We start from the raw sequence: 16,544 nt of genomic DNA, 5'->3' as shown, positions 1-16,544 counted from the left end.
TAATCATAATGTGGGAGCCTATATATACTCAAATGGGGCACTACCAAGCTTGCCATTGGGATCTATGATTATGGCCACTTGGGTCGAAACACGTTAGTTCTGTTTGTTTTACCATTCCTATTCCCATAATAAAGTATTGAATTGAATTTGTTACATAATTACAGAGATATTTGGTATTAAATTAGGGACTAGCCCCCAAATTTTATACAAAAAATCATTCAGGCTAATAGACCTTTGTTAGAACAGGTTAGATCAAGTGTATTATGCCATTTCTAACATGCAAAAGATGGTATTAATAATCATATTGTGGGAGTCTTTATGTATTCAAATGGGGTGCCAGTCCCTCAACAAAAAATAGACAAAGAATTATACAAGTATCAAGCAAATGAAATAATAAAGTTATTTACTTGCATGTAAAATAACTTTACTTTATAAACCATACAGAAGTACTTCTTCACAGAAAGGATGGCTATTTCATTGAATACATTTGAAGTGGCAAAGATAAGCATAAGGCAAACCTACAAACTAATTAAGATCACACTTATTATTGGTTATATGGTTCTTAGCTGCCAACAAATCTATTGCCTAGATCACGAGTTTGGCGTTAGCCTTAAAAAGCAGCGTTGAGAGGTCCCAACACTGCTTTTTAACGCCCGCTGGTATTACGAGTCTGACAGGTACAGGTGCACCGCTCACTTTTTTCCGCAACTCGAGGCTACCGCAAATCCCCTTACGTCAATTGTGTATACTATCTTTTTCATGGGATTTGCCTAACGCCGGTATTACGAGTCTTGGAAGAAGTGAGCGGTAGACCCTCTCCTGTCCAGACTCCTACCGCATTTAAAAGTCAGTAGTTAAGAGTTTTATGGGCTAACGCCGGAACATAAAGCTCTTAACTAAAGTGCTAAAAAGTACACTAACACCCATAAACTACCTATTAACCCCTAAACTGAGGCCCCCCACATCGCAAACACTAAAATAAAAAATTTTAACCCCTAATCTGCCAACCGGACATCGCCGACACCTACATTATATTTATTAACCCCTAATCTGCTGCCCCCAACGTCGCCGCCACCTATCTACAATTATTAATCCCTAATCTGCCAACCGGACATTGCCGCCACTTTAATAGCTTCTTATCCCTAAAGTTAAAAAATTCTAAAAGATTCATTTATAAAGCACTTTGTATTGCAAAATTTGATAGGAAAAAAGCATGTTGGACCAGTCCCTTTAAGCAAGGTAATGAACCAGCACTAGATATAGATGACTAGTAGTATTAAAGGGACATTGTACACTAGATTTTTATTTGCATTAAAGGGACATTCAACACTGCCCACAACATTAATCTATGTTGAAAAACTATAAATAAAGATCAAGCTGCCACGTGCCCCCTTTCTCGTACTTCCTGCCTTCACTGTTGAATCGTCTACGATAACTTCAAAATTGGTGTCCTAACATGGCTTCCTAACTCCCCCCACCGTGACGTATTCAGCTTCTTTTTCAAACCAGCAGCCAATGATAGCCCATTCCTCGGACTGAAATCCAAGCGCGTTCACGGCCGTTAGCGCATGCGCGATACACTAGGAACACTAAAAGCAGAACCATAATAAGCCAATTTGTTTCCGTTCTGCTTATATTACGCATAGTACTCTATTTTGTTCTATTAGGTAAAACCCGATCCGATATGCAGCAACGCTAAATTTTGCGCTGGTTTGGTATCCTATATACGGCGTAACCTAGAAGTTACGCCCGTATATTTCTGCCGTCGCCCGTAGTTTTTTGGACCATAGGCAGGTATACCAAACCCGCACAGTTTGGTATCCAATATACAGCGTAAGGATTTATGTGGCGAAAATGGAGAAATCTTACTCCATTTTCACCTCGCCACAAAAAGCAGCCGTAGTAAGCCTTACGCTGTCTATTGGAGCCCCGTAACTCCCTAAACTACCTGACAAATAAACCTAACACCTAACGCATGCGCAATGTCTATCTACCTGTCAACCGCGATCTGCTAAATAAAACCTAACACCTAACGCATGCGCAATGTCTATCTACCTGTCAACCGCGATCCTCCGCCGCAATCCCTAATAAAATATTTAACCCCTAAACCGCCCCCCCTACATTAACTACCCCCTAATGTGATCCCCCTACAACTATATTAAACAACCACCTAAAGTGAGCCCCTTACACCGCCACCATCTACCTTACCTACCCCCTAAAGTGAGCTCCTACCCCGCCGCCATCTATTTTAAAATTATTAACCCCTAATTTAATCCCCCTAACCCACCGCCACCTATATTAAATTATTTAACCCCTAAAATACTAAACTATCCCTACCACTAAACCTAAGTCTAACCCTACAAATAGCCCTGAAAAGGGCTTTTTGCGTGGCATTACCCCAAAGTAAACTGCTCTTTTGCCAGCCCTTAAAAGGGCTTTTTGCGGGGCATGCCCCAAAGAAAGCTGCTCTTTTACCAGCCCTTAAAAGGGCTTTTGGCGGGGCTTTGTCACAAAGTAAACTGCTCTTTTGCCTACAATCTAAATCCCCCTACACCTCTGCCACCTATAATAAATGTATTAACCCCTAATCTAATCCCCCTACACCGCCGCCAGCTATATTAAACACATTAACCCCTAATCTAATCCCCCTACACCGCCGCCAGCTATATTAAACAAATTAACCCCTAATCTAATCCCCCTACACCGCCGCCAGCTATATTGACTATATTAACCCTAATTATATTAGGGATAATATAGTTAATATAATTATTATATTATATATATTAACTATATTAACCCTAATTATATTAGGGATAATATAGTTAATATCGGTATTATATTTTATATATATATATATATATATATATATATAAATATATATATATATATATATATATATATATATATATATATATATATTAAGTATAATAACCCTATCTAACTCTAACATCCCTAACTAAACTCTTATTAAAATAAATCTAATATTAATATTATTAATGAAAATATTCCTATTTAAATCTAAATACTTACCTATAAAATAAACCCTAAGATAGCTACAATGTAATTAATAATTACATTGTAGCTATTTTAGGGTTTATATTTATTTTACAGGTAACTTGGTATTTATTTTAACTAGGTACAATAGCTATTAAATAGTTAATAACTATTTAATAGCTACCCAGTTAAAATAATTACCAATTTACCTGTAAAATAAATCCTAACCTAAGTTACAAATACACCTACACTATCAATAAATTAAACTACAAATATCTAAACTAAAATACAATTAAATAAACTAAACTAAATTACAAACAAAAAAACACTAAATTACAAAAAATAAAAAAAAGATTACAAGACTTTTAAGCTAATTACACCTATTTTAAGCCCCCTAATAAAATAATAAAGCCACCCAAAATAAAAAAAATTCCCTACCCTATTCTAAATTAAAAAAGTTCGAAGCTCTTTTACCTTCCCAGCCCTTAAAAGGGCTTTTTGCGAGGCATGCCCCAAAGAAAACTGCTCTTTTGCCTGAAAAACCCCCACAATACCACCCCCCAACATTACAACCCACCACCCACATACCCCTAATCTAACCCAAACCCTCCTTAAATAAACCTAACACTACCCCCATGAAGATCTCCCTACCTTGTCTTCACCCAACCGGGCCGAACTCCTCATCCGATCCGGGCGATGTCTTTATCCAAGCGGCAGCAAAGTCTTCTTCCATCCGGCGGCATCTTCCATCAAGCGGCATCTTCCATCAAGCGGCATCTTCCATCAAGCGGCATCTTCCATCAAGCGGCATCTTCAATCTTCGCTCCACCGACGCGGAGCATCCATCCCGGCCGACGACTGAACGACGAATGAGGTACCTTTAAATGACGTCATTCAAGATGGCGTCCGTTGAATTCCGATTGGCTGATAGGATTCTATCAGCCAATCGGAATTAAGGTAGAAAAATCTGATTGGCTGATTGAACCAGCCTACACCGCCGCCAGCTATATTAAACACATTAACCCCTAATCTAATCCCCCTACACCGCCGCCAGCTATATTAAACACATTAACCCCTAATCTAATCCCCCTACACCGCCGCCAGCTATATTAACTATATTAACCCTAATTATATTAGGGTTAATATAATTAATATAATTATTATATTATATATATTAACTATATTAACCCTAATTATATTAGGGATAATATAGTTAATATAATTATTATATTATATATATTAACTATATTAATCCTAATTATATTAGGGATAATATAGTTAATATCGTTATTATATTATATATATATATATATATATATATATATATATATATATATATATATATATATTAAGTATAATAACCCTATCTAACTCTAACATCCCTAACTAAACTCTTATTAAAATAAATCTAATATTAATATTATTAATGAAAATATTCTTATTTAAATCTAAATACTTACCTATAAAATAAACCCTAAGATAGCTACAATGTAATTAATAATTACATTGTAGCTATTTTAGGGTTTTTATTTATTTTACAGGTAACTTGGTATTTATTTTAACTAGGTACAATAGCTATTAAATAGTTAATAACTATTTAATAGCTACCCAGTTAAAATAATTACCAATTTACCTGTAAAATAAATCCTAACCTAATTTACAAATACACCTACACTATCAATAAATTAAACTACAAATATCTAAACTAAAATACAATTAAATAAACTAAACTAAATTACAAACAAAAAAAACACTAAATTACAAAAAAATAAAAAAAAGATTACAAGATTTTTAAGCTAATTACACCTATTTTAAGCCCCCTAATAAAATAATAAAGCCACCCAAAATAAAAAAAATTCCCTACCCTATTCTAAATTAAAAAAGTTCAAAGCTCTTTTACCTTCCCAGCCCTTAAAAGGGCTTTTTGCGAGGCATGCCCCAAAGAAAACTGCTCTTTTGCCTGAAAAAAACCCACAATACCACCCCCCAACATTACAACCCACCACCCACATACCCCTAATCTAACCCAAACCCCCCTTAAATAAACCTAACACTACCCCCATGAAGATCTCCCTACCTTGTCTTCACCCAACCGGGCCGAGCTCCTCATCCGATCCGGGCGATGTCTTTATCCAAGCGGCAGCAAAGTCTTCTTCCATCCGGCGGCATCTTCCATCAAGCGGCATCTTCCATCAAGCGGCATCTTCCATCAAGCGGCATCTTCCATCAAGCGGCATCTTCAATCTTCGCTCCTCCGACGCGGAGCATCCATCCCGGCCGACGACTGAACGACGAATGAGGTACCTTTAAATGACGTCATTCAAGATGGCGTCCGTTGAATTCCGATTGGCTGATAGGATTCTATCAGCCAATCGGAATTAAGGTAGAAAAATCTGATTGGCTGATTGAACCAGCCTACACCGCCGCCAGCTATATTAAACACATTAACCCCTAATCTAATCCCCCTACACCGCCGCCAGCTATATTAACTATATTAACCCTAATTATATTAGGGTTAATATAATTAATATAATTATTATATTATATATATTAACTATATTAACCCTAATTATATTAGGGATAATATAGTTAATATAATTATTATATTATATATATTAACTATATTAATCCTAATTATATTAGGGATAATATAGTTAATATCGTTATTATATTATATTATATATATATATATTAAGTATAATAACCCTATCTAACTCTAACATCCCTAACTAAACTCTTATTAAAATAAATCTAATATTAATATTATTAATGAAAATATTCCTATTTAAATCTAAATACTTACCTATAAAATAAACCCTAAGATAGCTACAATGTAATTAATAATTACATTGTAGCTATTTTAGGGTTTTTATTTATTTTACAGGTAACTTGGTATTTATTTTAACTAGGTACAATAGCTATTAAATAGTTAATAACTATTTAATAGCTACCCAGTTAAAATAATTACCAATTTACCTGTAAAATAAATCCTAACCTAATTTACAAATACACCTACACTATCAATAAATTAAACTACAAATATCTAAACTAAAATACAATTAAATAAACTAAACTAAATTACAAACAAAAAAAACACTAAATTACAAAAAATAAAAAAAAGATTACAAGATTTTTAAGCTAATTACACCTATTTTAAGCCCCCTAATAAAATAATAAAGCCACCCAAAATAAAAAAAATTCCCTACCCTATTCTAAATTAAAAAAGTTTGAAGCTCTTTTACCTTCCCAGCCCTTAAAAGGGCTTTTTGCGAGGCATGCCCCAAAGAAAACTGCTCTTTTGCCTGAAAAAAACCCACAATACCACCCCCCAACATTACAACCCACCACCCACATACCCCTAATCTAACCCAAACCCCCCTTAAATAAACCTAACACTACCCCCATGAAGATCTCCCTACCTTGTCTTCACCCAACCGGGCCGAACTCCTCATCCGATCCGGGCGATGTCTTTATCCAAGCGGCAGCAAAGTCTTCTTCCATCCGGCGGCATCTTCCATCAAGCGGCATCTTCCATCAAGCGGCATCTTCAATCTTCGCTCCTCCGACGCGGAGCATCCATCCTGGCCGATGACTGAACGACGAATGAGGTACCTTTAAATGACGTCATTCAAGATGGCGTCCGTTGAATTCCGATTGGCTGATAGGATTCTATCAGCCAATCGGAATTAAGGTAGAAAAATCTGATTGGCTGATTGAACCAGCCAATCAGATTCAAGTTCAATCCGATTGGCTGATTGGTTCAGCCAATCGGATTGAACTTGAATCTGATTGGCTGGGTTAGATTAGGGGTATGTGGGTGGTGGGTTGTAATGTTGGGGGGTGGTATTGTGTTTTTTTTTTCAGGCAAAAGAGCAGTTTTCTTTGCGGCATGCCCCGCAAAAAAGCCCTTTTAAGTGCTGGTAAGGTAAAAGAGCTTTGAGCTTTTTTAATTTAGAATAGGGTAGGGAATTTTTTTTATTTTGGGGGGCTTTATTATTTTATTAGGGGGATTAGAATAGGTGTAACTAGCTTAAAAATCTTGTAATCTTTTTTTATTTTTGTAATTTAGTGTTTTTTTTTTTGTAATTTAGTTTAGTTTATTTAATTGTATTTTAGTTTAAATATTTGTAGTTTAATTTATTGATAGTGTAGGTGTATTTGTAACTTAGGTTAGGATTTATTTTACAGGTAAATTGGTAATTATTTTAACTGGGTAGCTATTAAATAGTTATTAACTATTTAATAGCTATTGTACCTAGTTAAAATAAATACCAAGTTACCTGTAAAATAATTACAAAAAGCAGCCGTAGTAAGCCTTACGCTGTCTATTGGAGCCCTGTAACTCCCTAAACTACCTGCCAAATAAACCTAACACCTAACGCATGCGCAATGTCTATCTACCTGTCAACCGCGATCCTCCGCCGCAATCCCTAATAAAATATTTAACCCCTAAACCGCCGCCCCCTACATTAACTACCCCCTAATGTGATCCACCTACACCGTTGCCAACTATATTAAACTACCCCCTAAAGTGAGCCCCTTACACCGCCGCCATCTACCTTACCTACCCCCTAAAGTGAGCTCCTACCCCGCCACCATCTATTTTAAAATTATTAACCCCTAAATTAATCCCCCTACCCCGACGCCACCTATATTAAATTATTTAACACCTAAAATACTAAACTATCCCTACCACTAAACCTAAGTCTAACCCTACAAATAGCCCTGAAAAGGGCTTTTTGCGTGGCATTACCCCAAAGTAAACTGCTCTTTTGCCAGCCCTTAAAAGGGCTTTTTGCGGGGCATGCCCCAAAGAAAACTGCTCTTTTACCAGCCCTTAAAAGGGCTTTTGGCGGGGCTTTGTCACAAAGTAAACTGCTCTTTTGCCTACAATCTAAATCCCCCTACACCGCTGCCACCTAAAATAAATGTATTAACCCCTAATCTAATCCCCCTACACCGCCGCCAGCTATATTAAACACATTAACCCCTAATCTAATCCCCCTACACCGCCGCCAGCTATATTAAACACATTAACCCCTAATCTAATCCCCCCACACCGCCGCCAGCTATATTAACTATATTAACCCTAATTATATTAGGGTTAATATAGTTAATATAATTATTATATTATATATATTAACTATATTAACCCTAATTATATTAGGGATAATATAGTTAATATAATTATTATATTATATATATATTAACTATATTAATCCTAATTATATTAGGGATAATATAGTTAATATCGTTATTATATTATATATATATATATATATATATATATATATATTAAGTATAATAACCCTATCTAACTCTAACATCCCTAACTAAACTCTTATTAAAATAAATCTAATATTAATATTATTAATGAAAATATTCCTATTTAAATCTAAATACTTACCTATAAAATAAACCCTAAGATAGCTACAATGTAATTAATAATTACATTGTAGCTATTTAAGGGTTTTTATTTATTTTACAGGTAACTTGGTATTTATTTTAACTATGTACAATAGCTATTAAATAGTTAATAACTATTTAATAGCTATTGTACCTAGTTAAAATAAATACCAAGTTACCTGTAAAATAATTACAAAAAGCAGCCGTAGTAAGCCTTACGCTGTCTATTGGAGCCCTGTAACTCCCTAAACTACCTGCCAAATAAACCTAACACCTAACGCATGCGCAATGTCTATCTACCTGTCAACCGCGATCTGCTAAATAAAACCTAACACCTAACGCATGCGCAATGTCTATCTACCTGTCAACCGCGATCCTCCGCCGCAATCCCTAATAAAATATTTAACCCCTAAACCGCCGCCCCCTACATTAACTACCCCCTAATGTGATCCACCTACACCGTTGCCAACTATATTAAACTACCCCCTAAAGTGAGCCCCTTACACCGCCGCCATCTACCTTACCTACCCCCTAAAGTGAGCTCCTACCCCGCCACCATCTATTTTAAAATTATTAACCCCTAAATTAATCCCCTTACCCCGACGCCACCTATATTAAATTATTTAACCCCTAAAATACTAAACTATCCCTACCACTAAACCTAAGTCTAACCCTACAAATAGCCCTGAAAAGGGCTTTTTGCGTGGCATTACCCCAAAGTAAACTGCTCTTTTGCCAGCCCTTAAAAGGGCTTTTTGCGGGGCATGCCCCAAAGAAAACTGCTCTTTTACCAGCCCTTAAAAGGGCTTTTGGCGGGGCTTTGTCACAAAGTAAACTGCTCTTTTGCCTACAATCTAAATCCCCCTACACCGCTGCCACCTAAAATAAATGTATTAACCCCTAATCTAATCCCCCTACACCGCCGCCAGCTATATTAAACACAATAACCCCTAATCTAATCCCCCTACACCGCCGCCAGCTATATTAAACACATTAACCCCTAATCTAATCCCCCTACACCGCCGCCAGCTATATTAACTATATTAACCCTAATTATATTAGGGTTAATATAGTTAATATAATTATTATATTATATATATTAACTATATTAACCCTAATTATATTAGGGATAATATAGTTAATATAATTATTATATTATATATATATTAACTATATTAATCCTAATTATATATATATTAAGTATAATAACCCTATCTAACTCTAACATCCCTAACTAAACTCTTATTAAAATAAATCTAATATTAATATTATTAATGAAAATATTCGTATTTAAATCTAAATACTTACCTATAAAATAAACCCTAAGATAGCTACAATGTAATTAATAATTACATTGTAGCTATTTTAGGGTTTTTATTTATTTTACAGGTAACTTGGTATTTATTTTAACTAGGTACAATAGCTATTAAATAGTTAATAACTATTTAATAGCTACCCAGTTAAAATAATTACCAATTTACCTGTAAAATAAATCCTAACCTAAGTTACAAATACACCTACACTATCAATAAATTAAACTACAAATATCTAAACTAAAATACAATTAAATAAACTAAACTAAATTACAAACAAAAAAAAACTAAATTACAAAAAATAAAAAAAAGATTACAAGATTTTTAAGCTAATTACACCTATTCTAAGCCCCCTAATAAAATAATAAAGCCACCCAAAATAAAAAAAATTCCCTACCCTATTCTAAATTAAAGAAGTTCGAAGCTCTTTTACCTTCCCAGCCCTTAAAAGGGCTTTTTGAGGGGCATGCCCCAAAGAGAACTGCTCTTTTGCCTGAAAAAACACCACAATACCACCACCCAACATTACAACCCACCACCCACATACCCCTAATCTAACCCAAACCCCCCTTAAATAAACCTAACACTACCCCCATGAAGATCTCCCTACCTTGTCTTCACCCAACCAGGCCGAACTCCTCATCCGATCCGGGCGATGTCTTTATCCAAGCGGCAGCAAAGTCTTCTTCCATCCGGCGGCATCTTCCATCAAGCGGCATCTTCCATCAAGCGGCATCTTCAATCTTCGCTCCTCCGACGCGGAGCATCCATCCCGGCCGCCAACTGAACGACGAATGAGGTACCTTTAAATGACGTCATTCAAGATGGGGTCCATCGAATTCCGATTGGCTGATAGGATTCTATCAGCCAATCGGAATTAAGGTAGAAAAATCTGATTGGCTGATTGAATCAGCCAATCAGATTCAAGTTCAATCCGATTGGCTGATTGGTGCAGCCAATCAGATTGAACTTGAATCTGATTGGCTGGGTTAGATTAGGGGTATGTGGGTGGTGGGTTGTAATGTTGGGGGGTGGTATTGTGTTTTTTTTCAGGCAAAAGAGCAGTTTTCTTTGGGGCATGCCCCGCAAAAAGCCCTTTTAAGGGCTGGTAAGGTAAAAGAGCTTTGAACTTTTTTAATTTTTTATAGGGTAGGAAATTTTTTTTATTTTGGGTGGCTTTATTATTTTATTAGGGGGCTAAGAATAGGTGTAATTAGCTTAAAAATCTTGTAATTTTTTTTTTATTTTTTGTAATTTAGTGTTTTTTTTTGTAATTTAGTTTAGTTTATTTAATTGTATTTTAGTTTAGATATTTGTAGTTTAATTTATTGATAGTGTAGGTGTATTTGTAACTTAGGTTAGGATTTATTTTACAGGTAAATTGGTAATTATTTTAACTGGGTAGCTATTAAATAGTTATTAACTATTTAATAGCTATTGTACATAGTTAAAATAAATACCAAGTTACCTGTAAAATAAATATAAACCCTAAAATAGCTACAATGTAATTATTAATTACATTGTAGCTATCTTAGGGTTTATTTTATAGGTAAGTATTTAGATTTAAATAGGAATATTTTCATTAATAATATTAATATTAGATTTATTTTAATAAGAGTTTAGTTAGGGATGTTAGAGTTAGATAGGGTTATTATACTTTATATATATATATATATATATATATATATATATATATATATATATATAATATAATAACAATATTAACTATATTATCCCTAATATAATTAGGGTTAATATAGTTAATATATATAATATAATAATTATATTAACTATATTAACCCTAATATAATTAGGGTTAATATAGTTAATATAGCTGGCGGCGGTGTAGGGGGATTAGATTAGGGGTTAATGTGTTTAATATAGCTGGCGGCGGTGTAGGGGGATTAGATTAGGGGTTAATGTGTTTAATATAGCTGGCGGCGGTGTAGGGGGATTAGATTAGGGGTTAATACATTTATTATAGGTGGCAGCGGTGTAGGAGGATTTAGATTGTAGGCAAAAGAGCAGTTTACTTTGTGTCAAAGCCCCGCAAAAAGCCCTTTTAAGGGCTGGCAAAAGAGCAGTTTACTTTGGGGTAATGCCACGCAAAAAGCCCTTTTCAGGGCTATTTGTAGGGTTAGACTTAGGTTTAGTGGTAGGGATAGTTTAGTATTTTAGGGGTTAAATAGTTTAATATAGGTGGTGGCAGGGTAGGGGGATTAAATTAGGGGTTAATAATTTTAAAATAGATGGCGGAGGGGTAGGAGCACACTTTAGGGGGTAGGTAAGGTAGATGGCGGTGGTGTAAGGGGCTCACTTTAGGGGGTAGTTTAATATAGTTGGTGACGTGTAGGGGGATCACATTAGGGGGTAGTTAATGTAGGGGGCGGCGGTTTAGGGGTTAAATATTTTATTAGGGATTGCGGCGGAGGATCGCGGTTGACAGGTAGATAGACATTGCGCATGCGTTAGGTGTTAGGTTTTATTTAGCAGATCGCGGTTGACAGGTAGATAGACATTGCGCATGCGTTAGGTGTTAGGTTTATTTGGCAGGTAGTTTAGGGAGTTACGGGGCTCCAATAGACAGCGTAAGGCTTACTATGGCTGCTTTTTGTGGCGAGGTGAAAATGGAGTAAGATTTCTCCATGTTCGCCACGTAAGTCCTTACGCTGTATATTGGATACCAAACTGCGCGGGTTTGGTATACCTGCCTATGGCCCAAAAAACTACGGGCGACGGCAGAAATATACGGGCGTAACTAGGTTACGCCGTATATAGGATACCAAACCAGCGCAAAATTCAGCCTCGCCGGCATTTGTGGGCAACGCTGCATATCGGATCGGGTTTTACCTAATAGAACGAAATAGAGTACTATGTGTAATATAAGCGGAACGGAAACAAATTGGCTTATTATGGTTCCGCTTTTAGTGTTCCTAGTGTATCGCGCATGCGCTAACGGCCATGAACGCGCTTGGATTTCAGTCCGAGGAATGGGCTATCATTGGCTGCTGGTTTGAAAAAGAAGCTGAATACGTCATGGTGGGGGGAGTTAGGAAGCCATGTTAGGACACCAATTTTGAAGTTATCGTAGACGATTCAACAGTGAAGGCAGGAAGTAAGAGAAAGGGGGCACGTTGCAGCTTGATCTTTATTTATAGTTTTTCAACATAGATTAATGTTGTGGGCAGTGTTGAATGTCCCTTTAAAGGTGATATCAGATCTCATTATGTTCTAAGTTTGTGTAAACAGACTTGCTTCCTTATCTTTTATTTTTCTGGAACACCAAAGCTCAATACATAGAGAAAACAATGGACAATTATCATTTAATTACTTAACTATCCTGCATCCCACTGAGAGTTTAATCTCTTCTGCTGGCTGTGTATACTTAGGCTATTCAATAGCCTATACTCCAGTATTAATTTGTTTAGTATAGGTGGCGATACCACAGGCTAAATCAGCTATTTCAAACGCTGAAATAGGAGTAAAGGAGCTACTTGTAACCAATTTAATACACTCTAGCAGGGTAAAAGGATCATTGGGAATAATTTAAAGGGGAGAAAATTTTTGGGTGAACTGTCCCTTTAAGGGGTTATGGAAGTATCAAGTGTATTCATGAAGGCAGCAGATTTTATAAATGTCTTAGACCTTTTTTGTGATAGAAGTACAAAAATATTGAGTGCACTAATTAACGCTAAGAGAGATATATATTCCGCACTATTGTTTTATAGGGTTTAGATATAAGTAACTTCTGGATGGTTTTTCACTTTTTGCCCCAATATTTAGTCTTCTGTAATGAAGTGCCAGTGTTTTTGTAGAATTTTCTTTATTTCAGAGTGTTGAGAGCTGAAATTTGTTATGAAAGGTAGAAAATATTTGTCTTGGTCTTTTGGGGTTATTTTTAAGGAGAGTTTCTCTTTCTATTATTGAAATATCATTTTGAGTATTCTCAATTATTTTTGTATTATAACCTTTCTCTATAAATCTAGAGGTAATGATTGTTGATTGTGTATTATAACTTTCAAGTGAGGAACAGTTCTTTCTCATACGCATAAACTGTCCTTTAGGGATATTAGACTTCCATTTATCTAAATGACAGCTTTCATTGTGGATGTAGTTGTTAGCATCAATGGTCTTAAAATATGTTTTAGTGTGAATTTGTTTCTCTGTTATTTCTATTTCTATATCTAAAAAGTATTTTTTGCATACTGTATTCGTAGGTGAATGTGATGCCCATGTTGTTTGTATTCATATCCTCCATAAATGTTTCTAATAGTTCGAGATCTCCTCACCAGATGATGTAGTAACAACTGAAGTCCACAGCACCAATAAATTGAAGGAAAAAAGGTTTTCAAGCTTTATAGCATTTATTTATCCTTTACAGCTTCATACAGCATGGACACCCAGCAGCAAATGCAACGTTTCGGGCGTTAACCCTTACTCATGCTAAGATTAGCATGAGTAAGGGTTAACGCCTGAAACGTTGCATTTGCTGCTGGGTGTCCATGCTGTATGAAGCTGTAAAGGATAAATAAATGCTATAAAGCTTGAAAACCTTTTTTCCTTCAATGTATTGGTGCTGTGGACTTCAGTTGTTACTACATTACAGAGTGGCATTTGCAGTAGCCCTCCATCACGTGCATCAGGTGTGTGCTGTCTGTCATATGTGAACTCCCCAGTTGATGAATATATCATCTATGTACCGGCAATAGTGCACAAGGTTCGCTCCCCATGGTCCACCCTCGATTAATTGTTCCTCAAAGTGGTCCATGAAAAAATTTGCGTAACTGGGAGCAAATCTTGTGCCCATTGCCGTACCTTTAATTTGTAAATAAATTTATTTGTTAAATAAAAAGGAGTTGTTGTTTAGAATAAAACTTATACTATCAATTAGGAAGTTAGTTTGTACAATAGGTAGTTCTGTATCTTTATCTAAAAAATATTTGGTAGCTGTAGTTCCAAGAGAGTGTGTTATATTCGTGTATAGGGAATTAACATCACATGTTACTAAGATATAATTGTCATGCCAAGTTAAGTTGTTAATATAATTTAGAAAATGTGTGGAGTCTTTCAGATAGGCTGGTAGTTTAACAACGTATTTTTGAAGAAAAAATTGACATACTGGGATAAATTTGATGTGAGTGATTCTATACCTGAAATTATAGGACGGCCAGGTGGTTTTTGTAGGTGTTTATGAATTTTGCGTAAAAAAAAAAAAAGTGGGGGTCCTGGGATGTGTGATGTTTAGAAAAAAATTAAATTCTGATTTATATATGATATTTTTCTCATGAGCCTCTTTAAATAGGGTGCCCATTGCCAGTTCTTGTGTTTTGAGAGAATTATTTTGAATTTTTTTTATACGTAGATTTATCATGTAGTAATTTGTATGCTTCTTCTAAATAATAACTTGTGTCCATTATGACAATGCCACCTCCTTTATCAGCCTGTTTCAATATTATATCTTTAGTGTTTTGTAATTATTTTAGCATTAGAGTTTCTGTTTTGTTTAGATTGCTGTTTAGATGTCTAGACTGATCTAGGAGTTCTAAGTCTTTTGTAATGTTTTGTTCAAAAAGTTTTATGTGTTCACTTTTCTCTTGAGTTGGAAGAAATGTTGATTTGTTGAAATTCGTATGTGTAAGTGAGTTATGGTTATCTGATATATTTCTAGTTTGTAAGGGATTTTTCAAAAAATATCTTTTAAGAGCTATTTTCCGAATGTATTGATTAATATTTATAAGTGTCTCAAATTTGTTTAATTTAAATGATGGTGCAAATGTAAATCCCTTACTTAGTACTTTTTCTTGTATGTTATTTAGAGTAAGTTTACTTAAATTGAAAATTCCTGATGTTTTTGTTTCTGTTTCTATTTCTTGAATGTTTTGTTTAGTGGTTCCCCTACCTCTCCTACCTCTCGCCTTCTTTAGCATTGTAGGTTTCTTTGTGTTTTTGACATTTCTGTACCTATTGTTTCTTTTGATGTTCCAGCTCTTATGGGTGAGTTCCCTAAAAAATCTTCCTCAGAGGTATTTGTGCCTAAAATGTCTGATTGGTGGTTATTGTAGGGGATGGAACCTGTTATGTAGTGGTACTCTCCAGTTTTAATCTGAATTGGTATAGTTCTTTTTATAGTTGGAATACTCATAGGGGCCTATCAAGCCGTCAACTTTGTTGCATTTGTTGGCATCAATACGCTCGCCTAACATCGTGGCCGCGGACCTGAATACAATCTTCATATTTATAAAAAAAGCTGGCAAAAAACAACGCACCAAGTATGGGGCAATGAGCAGCGTACTGTTGTTAACTAACAGTCATCAATCTCGCTGCTATTCGGCTTTTTACCAACTTTATTTATACCCTGTCACTAAATACCGCCACTATACTAAAATGTTTAACCCCTATCCCACTGCTCCTTGACCCCGCTGCAACCTAAATAAAGTTATTAACCACTATCCTGCTGCTCCCGGACCCCACTGCAACTAAATAAATGTATTAACCCCTATCCCGCCACTCCCGGACCCCACCGCAACTAAATAAATGTATTAACCCCTATCCTGCTGCTCCCGGACCCCACCGCAACTAAATAAAAGTATTAACCCCTATCCCGCCGCTCCCAGACCCCACTGGAACCAAATAAATGTATTAACCCCTAAACCCCTGGCCTCCCACATCACTACCACTAACTAAACCTATTAACCCGTAAACTGCCAGCCCCCCACATCGCCATAAACTAAATTAAGCTATTAACCCCTAAACCTAACAACCCACTAACTTTACATTAAAATTACAACATCCCTATCTTATAATAAATGAAAACATACCTGTAGAATTAAA

General features: G+C 35.7%; 1 pseudogene; it reads right to left on the bottom strand.

The window, feature by feature from the left end:
* The window catches only part of LOC128658090 (zinc finger protein 292-like), a 139,940-nt pseudogene that overhangs the window by 61,360 nt on the left and 62,036 nt on the right, over positions 1-16,544 (bottom strand).

The sequence above is a fragment of the Bombina bombina genome, chromosome 4, assembly GCF_027579735.1.
Source record: "Bombina bombina isolate aBomBom1 chromosome 4, aBomBom1.pri, whole genome shotgun sequence".
NCBI lineage: Eukaryota > Metazoa > Chordata > Amphibia > Anura > Bombinatoridae > Bombina > Bombina bombina.
Note: the sequence above shows the minus strand (reverse complement) of the source record. Positions and strands in the feature narration are given on the sequence as shown.